Genomic DNA, 8,615 nt, shown 5'->3' with positions numbered 1-8,615 from the left:
TCTTGACGACCACGAGTCAGTTAAAAATAGGACCGGAAAAATTGAATGGATGCATTTCTCGAAAGGATAAAATTCAAATTGTCCACCTTTAAGCTGCTTCTGCTAATGGCACATAGTTTATTGGTAGGTACATGTAGTTTTCGCGAAACGATCAATTAAAGTAATAAAGTAATGCAATAAAGTATGCCCGCGCCAATAGTTCCTTGGTTGCAATTGGCGGCCGCCTGCAAGAGAAGACATCGCCACCATTGACCTGTCCAGTCAGGACGAGGTTACCTCAGCACATAATTTCTGTGTTTCTTGTGCTGACAGTTGACATGAACCTTAGAGAAATTCAGTCAATCACGAAACACGGACGAAGCTACAATGTTTTAACACACAGCTACTCTCGAACCTTTTGTGTCGAAAAATACATGGCCCTATATATAGTGTGAATAATCTTGGCCAATCTGAAACCATCAACTAAAGAAGTATCAATTCACAGGCTACCAAGTAGAAATGTCTCACTAGTCGGCAGCAAATAAACAGGTGACGTTTACCCGAGTATGCAGATAACTGGGGAGTATATCGTAGAGCCAATTGAAAACGTTAACTATTTCCTGTCCCTGGATAAAAAGTGATTACCCATTTATGTATAACCCGCCAAATTATATGACCTTTTTATCAACCAATGCGAGCTCTCAAAAACGCTTGATTATATGCAGGCATGTTGAATCTAGCCTGGAGGGAAATAAATTCGCGAAATAATGATTGGTAGGCTCCTGCGAAATTCGGGTTATTACTTGGAGAGAAACTGAAATGAGTACTACCAAGTACTCACTTAAACTGCAATCTCATTTGATCATAGGTAGTTTTGGCACGCTCTGAATTACGAGAAACCAATACCATCATTACCAAATTCAAGCGGCCAAATCACATGCAATTTTGCCTGGAAGTTTAATAATTTGGCAGCGACAAATGGACAATAGACACCGATTTATTTACGAGCAACTGTGTAGAGTTTATCCTGATAACAGAACATAAAGTGAATTGGTCAGTTCTCTAAATTTCGCGGTTTCATTTGATGTCAAGCTAAAATACCTCTGATTTCGTACAAATACAGGCTTTTTATAACGGCTTATTTCATTCAGAGAATCTAATTAGGTATAATTTTATTTAATAAGGTCTACGTGATTCGCATACTTAGTCGTAGAGACCGGGAAATTTCATGGATTCATTTCCCTATAAGCTAAATTTAAAAAAAAAAAAAAACTTTTTTTCCCTTCAAGCTGCTTTAGCTATTGATTGACTGTTCATATGGACGATTCTGGGCAAATGAGGAACCATCAATCAAAGAAGTACCGAAACACAGGTAAACCCGTCCAGAGTACTCAGAAGTCAGCAGCCAGTGAATTGGCGTTATTTTCATGAGTATAAAAAGGACTGTGTAGTATATCCTGAAAGTCATCGAAACCACAAATTTTTACAGTCCCTATTAGTTGTTAGGGACTGGAAAAAAATCTCTGTTTCATTGACCTCTAAGATGGACTCCACAAATCTCTGCGCACTCGGGAAAATTACACCTGCTTTTGCAAGACCTGGTGTCTGGGTTGCTTGTGATTCGATACGTCTTACGTTTTGAGGGCAGAGTCATCGGCGCAGAGTCCTTCTAGCCAAATGCGGTTCAGCAACAGAAGCAGGAAATAAGTAAACGTGTTTGGCCTTTAATCCGCAAATTTTTCCGGTGTCTTTTTATTGACTCAAGGTCGTATGGTTCCAAAATAACTGTGGCCTTATCTTCAGCTCAATAGAAATGTAGAAATGTATGACCTATATCTTGAGATCAGGCGAATCTGCGTACATTGCAAGACCTCAGCCATTATTATAACTCTGATTATTTTCTTTATATTTAATAATGAATTCATTTTCAAAATGCTCATTGACACATACTACAGTCAAATACTCATTAATTACTGATTTTAGGGCCCTCCAGTGTGTGCCAAGAGACGTGTAGTACGATGATTACAATAATTCAGATGTATGTGGTTTCAAGTCTATACTCATACCGAAATAATCTATGTAGTACTCGTGACTACCAATGGGCAAGGATCTGTCTAATTTGAGTTATTTTTTGGGTTATTAGCTAGATTCAAACCAATATTCACACTTTCGTTGGTCTCTACAACCGTCTGTCAGGATAGCATATAATAAGGTCATTTAATATTTTGTATATTCGTTATTGATAGAAACCTATTGAATCGCGTTACTATCTTTGGACTATCTTTATTGCAAATGTATGTACACTTAAATGGTATGGCAAACTTGTTTTTGGATCAAGAGTTATTTTACAGCGCATGAAGGACTAGAAACCAATGAATAACAAACACCTTTAAAAAGCCGCTACTAAAGCTTATGTCATCTGTATAGACCAAAGAATTTCGCGTATTTATTTCACGGTAGGCTAAAATAAGATCAAACCTTTGGCCTAATTTTGTTATTTGCTCACAGTTTACCTAAAGTACTTTGCATCAATGAGAGACCATCAACCAAAAAAGCATCGGATAACAGGCCACCCAGACGTGACCTCTTACATGTCAGCAGCCAATGAACAGGTAGCATTTGCCCGAGTAAGCAGAGGATAGTGCTGAGGATTACTGAACCTATGAATTTTTTCAGTCCCTACACAGAAAAAAAATATTTTCTGTACTTTTAAAAAAAATTCATTTGGAAACCAGTAACCAAGAAATAGTTTGTAATATTACAAGAAAGCTATCGTAACTTTGTACAGCACAGTATCACTGCAAACACAATTTTGAAGTGACATAGTTAGTGTTTTTCATCTAAATGCACAAATTTACAAATAATTGTAATAGTACATGAACATTTGTGTTCCATTTGCAAAACAAAATTACAGTGTAGCGATACGGAGGTAAGGTGATATGTGGCAGCAACCAATGAACACATGAAATCTACTGGGTCATGGAAATTTCAAGGCTCCAGCAACTGGTGACAGTAATGTAATTGCTAACCAAGTCTCTCTCTCTCTCTTCGCCAACAGAAGTGGCACAGTCGTAGGGACTCGTTACGTTTTGGACAGTCACGCTGTCAGTTTACGACACTGAGATTTCCTGAAGAGTCGTTAGACCTGGCACCATTCTGCATTGTAGATAATTAGAGACCGGAAAAATTCGCGGGTTCAATGACCTCCAGGATTGACTCCAATATCCTCTACACACTCGGGACAATGCCAACTGTTCATGGGCTGCTGACTTGTAAGTCGTCTCGACTGGGTGGCCTGTGATTCGACAGTTCTATGAGTGAGGGTCTCTAATTGGCCCTCAGTCCTCCAGATAAACAGTGAACCAATGACAGAAGCAGCACCAAGGTATAATTATTTGAAATTTAGCATAACACGAAATGAACCCGCGAATTTTTCAGGTCTATAGATAATATATTTTAAATATACGAATATACAGCATGCTCATAATAGAATGACCCAGTTATAAATTGTAATAGTATCAACAGTAAGTGTTTTAGAGTTTTGATTCAAGGTCACAATTATTAAAGAGTAACTCAAACATGCGTGAGGATTCCTTTGTTGTTTTTATTTTTTTCGCTTGAAGCACCATATTCAAAAAATGTCTCCTGAGCGTAAAGCATTTTGGGTTACGCAAATTTCCTAAGACTGAATCTGTAATTTCAGGATGTAGACCCTTCCCATTAGAATCTCTTTGCACGAGAGTGGTTGAATGTCAAAGTCCCCGACAATTTGATTGGTCGTAATGGTCGTTTTTGCTGGCCTCCGTGTTCACCTGACATAACTTCATACCTTTTTTTCCCTTTGGGACTTTATAAAAGATCGTGTCTACGTTCCGCTGCTACCTAATGATTTCCCAGAGTTGAGACACAGAATTGAAGAGGCCATTGCTTCCATTACTCCGTACATGTTCACCAAAGTGTGGGAAGAAATGAACTTTAGGTTGGATGTGTGCCTGTATAACTAAAGGTGCACATTTTTTACATTTGTAAGAAAAACTAGTATTGTTTACCTTCGATTTGAAGTATGATTTGCTGTAAATAGTCTACATTAAACTCTGACAATATACCATTAAATATGGGCCATTATTTTATGGGCAAGAAACTATTGAACGTATTCGCTTTCAGTTTTCGGACTGCGCGAGTTGCGAATTTTCCAGAAATATAGCAGTTTTTAAGAATTTAATCTAATACATTTCAAAAAGGTTGTAGTGAATATCTTCAAACTGGCGTTATCTTAAAACCACGTTACTAAACATCCGTCAATGGCTAGGGACTAAAAACGTTTGCGTTTTAGATTATTTTCGGGATAGACTCTGTATTTAGAGACAAATAACGCCAGGTCATTTGCTGCTGACTCGTGAGTCGTCTCATCTGGTTTGTCTGTGATTCGATACTTATTTGGTTGAGGGTTTCTCATTGGTCCATTGTCGCCCAGATGAACAGTCAGCTTATAGCAAAAATTAAAAAATAATCTTAAAATAATGGTTATTTGAATTTTAGCCTATCGCGAAATGAATTCACGAATTTTACCAGACTCTATCAATGGCGTGTGCATTGAACCTATCTTTACACTTAACCAACGATAAAATCATAAGGAGAGACAGGAAAAATTCGCGGTTTCAATTACGTCTAGGATAGACTCCGCGTTTTTCTGTGTATTCAGGCGAATTACACCTGCTCATTGGTTACTGACTCGTGACACCTTTTACCTGGGATACTTTTGAATTGATATTTATTTTCTTAGGTTGTTTTCATTGGATGAGAGTCCTTCAGATAAACTGTGTCCCAATCACTTAAGCAGCAAAAAGGTAAACGTATTTGGATTCTATAATTAAAGCAAAGGTATATTTGTTTAATTCTAACCTATCGCGAAATAAATCCCCGAATTATTCCTGTGTCTACTTGTGGGTTTTAGCCGCGTCAAAAGTGAAAAGGTCGCTATAGTTTCTGTTGCTACTGTCAAAGTTACATGTTCCCAGCAATCCCCCAATCTTCGGAACAATCATTCTGCCATCCGGAGCAGAAACTGAATTTTCTGTAACTCGCTTTGTGCACTATATTGCATTATGCACAACACTATTTTGTCGAATTATTTGGATCAATGGGCAAGCTGCATGTTTTTTGGGATAGATTAACACACGTTTAGAGTCTTGGCATTCCTACAGAATTTAAATATTTTGCCTTAGATGTGAGCTTTTTCCTGATTGGCTGCAACTGTGAGTTGGTTGACTGGGTGGTTAAGCCAATTGGAGACGTGATTCTGTGATTGTTTGTAGCCGCTGGTAAATCACTATAATATAAGTCAAGTTCTGGATAGTTAAAGAATGCTACTTTATTCTTTTTTCAAAGAAAAAGCATCACCATAGCTATAAATGATTTAAAATATTACAAGGATAACCTAGATAGTGTTTTTTTCACTCAAGATACGATTATTGGAGCCACATAGACAAAAATATAATCTAACCAAAAAGGCTAGACTACTTGCCTATACATGATCAAGCAGTTTTGGTTAGATGATTGGTCAATAACAAGATCACATCCTTTTAGCGGGTTGCACGTGGTTGGGTAACCACTTCTTTTCCTTGTTTATAAATGGCTCAGAGTCGTCAAGGGCGTGTCAAAGAGCACTTTTGTCCAATCATCGACGTGAATCATATGTATACGAGATTCAGGTCTGCATTGCTACCCGATGAATCCGCGGATAAATCGTGGCTCCAGTTTCACGGGTGCACTAGCCAAGTCTCGAAAAGACCGCAAGCCCGCTTCCTGCCTTTGCGAGCTGAGAGGCGAATGGGCACTTTATGTGCATGCAGTTGTCGCCCTAATGCACTTCATGATTTCCACGTAGAAGAAAGTAGGAATAATATCAGGTGGGTTGGAGCCCATTAAGACTGCCGATGGTAAATGTTGTTTCTCGTGCGGAGGAGACAGCTTTCCTGAATATTAAGAGACCAAGGGGGAAAACTGCGGGAGTGCAGTTGTCAGGCGTGTTTGCGGCGGGTTTGCTTCGCCTCTCGCCCGATGAGGCGATCTGGTTTCGACTCCTGGCGGATCCCGGGATTCGGACTTTTTTGCAAAGTGGGGCGTTTGCCATTCGCCTCAGGGTATTAACCGTCCCCCATCGCTTTTACGACCAACCTCAATCGGCTTTACCACTCTTCCTCCTCTCTTTAGAACCATGATTGTTTCATGTATTCACTTGTTAGCAAAGTATACACGAATCACGAGTGCATTTGCTCCATGCGTGCGAGCCTGAACCAGTCATAAACCAGGAAGAACAGTGTGGACGCAATCAGATGTAACCTGCCAAAAGGATATGATCTCGATATCGACCAATGAGCACTCAAAAAAGGCTTCGTTATACAATATGCCCATAAAAGACTGCCCCAGATACGAAATTTATTAGTATCAACTGTAAGCGTTGTAGAGTGTTGGTTCAAGGTCAGAATTTAAGAGTAATTCATTTTTAGATAAGCGAATGCGCGAATACTGCCTTGTTGTTTTCTCGCTTGCAGCCCGAAAGAATGGCTCTTTCTCCAATTAGTAGAGGGTCAACCTGTTAAACTTTATTTGGTAACAGGATGGAGCTCCTCCCCATTTGAATCTCTTTGTACGAAAGTGGCTAAACATTGAAGTCCCTGATCGTTTGATTGGCCGTAATAATCGAGATGACAGAGCTTTTTCTCGCTGGTATCCACATTGACCTGTCATAATGCCATGCGTTCTTTTTTCTTCAAAGGCTTTATAAAATATTGTGTTGACGTTCCGCCGCTTCATAATGATTTGTCAGAGTTGAGACACAGAATTTAAGAGGCTATTACTTCCATTATTCCGGACCTTTAAACCCAAATGTTGGAAGAATTGGACTTTGGGTTGGATGTGTGGCTTATAACTAAAGGTGCATATATTGAACATTTGTGAGAAAACAAGATTAGTTTACCTTTAATTTTATTTATGATTTGTTATATATAGTCTAAATTAAAAGGTTCTAATATACCATTATAACTGGGGCATTCTTTTGTAGACATCCTATATATGTAGAGACTGGAAAAATTGAAGATTCAATGACCTCTAGGATAGATTCCACGATACTCTATGTACTCGGGCAAACAGGCTCCTGACTCGTGACACCTATTAACTGGGATGCTTTTGATTCGATATTTATTTTACTTAGATTTTTCATTGTCACAGAGTCATTCAGATAAACTGCGGCCCAATCACTTCAGAAGCAAAAAGTTGAACGTTTCAGGACTTTAGTCTATCACGCAATGAATCCACTATATTTTTTACGGTCTCTAAACATAGGCAAGCCTGGAGTGAAATGAATCAATTAAATAATCGTGGCTCTATCTAAAACGATGTTTCATGTAACTACCTAATCAATGAAATAGTGGCAATTGATCCAAATTCAAAGGCATTTGACTGAAAATGTGTAAACCGCTCCACTTGAATGTGTGGATTTTTACATTTTAGTTCATTGACAGGAATTCCTTAGTTAACAGTGGCGTCCCATTGATTTCCCAGTGAATTTCGTTCTGTGGGCACGAGTAAGTTGTGAAACACACCTATATGTAGGGGCAGGCATTTTTCGCGAATAAAGCTGAACGCCTATTAGACTGCACCAAGGTATACGCGCACCAGCGGTTTCTTCCTTGTGATTGGCGACTGTCTGCGAGAGAAGAAGTTGCTTTGTTTGGCTGGGCCACTCAGGACGCATTTGCTTCCGCAATGAATTGTTGTGATAGGTGTTGTAACAATCGTCATGCACACGAAAGAAACTCACCCAGCCACGAAACACAGACGATGCTACAGTGTTTATAACTTTCAGCTGGTTTCGGAATCTTTTCGCGAAATATGCACGGCCCTACCAATATGCCTGTCAGTGGAAATAAGAAGGGTAAGGGGGTTGTTATGGCGACAACCGGAGCGCGAGGAAAGCGGGTCGCGCAGACGACTGAGGAGCCCGGGTTTCGCCAGAGACCCGCCCCGGCCAGTTCTCTTCTCATGCCGGTGTCCCCGGAGAGGCAGGTCGCGCGAGGAACCCAGCATCCACGTCCGCCAGGAGCCCAGCATCCACTGGCACGGATCCAGTGACGGATCCACGGAGGAGCAGCCTGCTTCGGCCCGCTGTTTCAGAGATGGCGCGGCATGGCATTTTCGTAGACCACAAAATGTGTGAATGAAAACGCTAAAAGAAAAAAAAATATTTGATAAAATTGTTTGTCTGTAAAGTCGGTATCATTATGAACAAGTTTTCATATAAATAAACTGCATTCAAATATCTATCATCAATTATATGAATCACCATATTTTTTTAGTCGATTGTAACATAACCTATTATTAGGTACTGCACTCGCCGAAAGATGCTACTTTTTTTTAATAATAAATGAATAAATACTTGAAATTATACTAGTAATCATATTTTTAAAATGCAAGAATAATTAACCTTTATTGCCGAAATTGTTGTTGTAATAAGCAATGAACACCACATTAACTTTTCATTTCACTTTATAAACAGTCAACGAAACAGTTCACGTGTATATTGAAGTTGTGTGCTGCCGCTGTCTTTCTTCTCCTCGGACGCATAGGCCAATCGA

The sequence above is a fragment of the Bacillus rossius genome, chromosome 1 (genome assembly GCF_032445375.1).
Source record: "Bacillus rossius redtenbacheri isolate Brsri chromosome 1, Brsri_v3, whole genome shotgun sequence".
In the NCBI taxonomy this organism is placed as follows: domain Eukaryota; kingdom Metazoa; phylum Arthropoda; class Insecta; order Phasmatodea; family Bacillidae; genus Bacillus; species Bacillus rossius.
The sequence above is the reverse complement of the archived record's forward strand: the minus strand, read 5'-3'. Positions refer to the sequence as shown.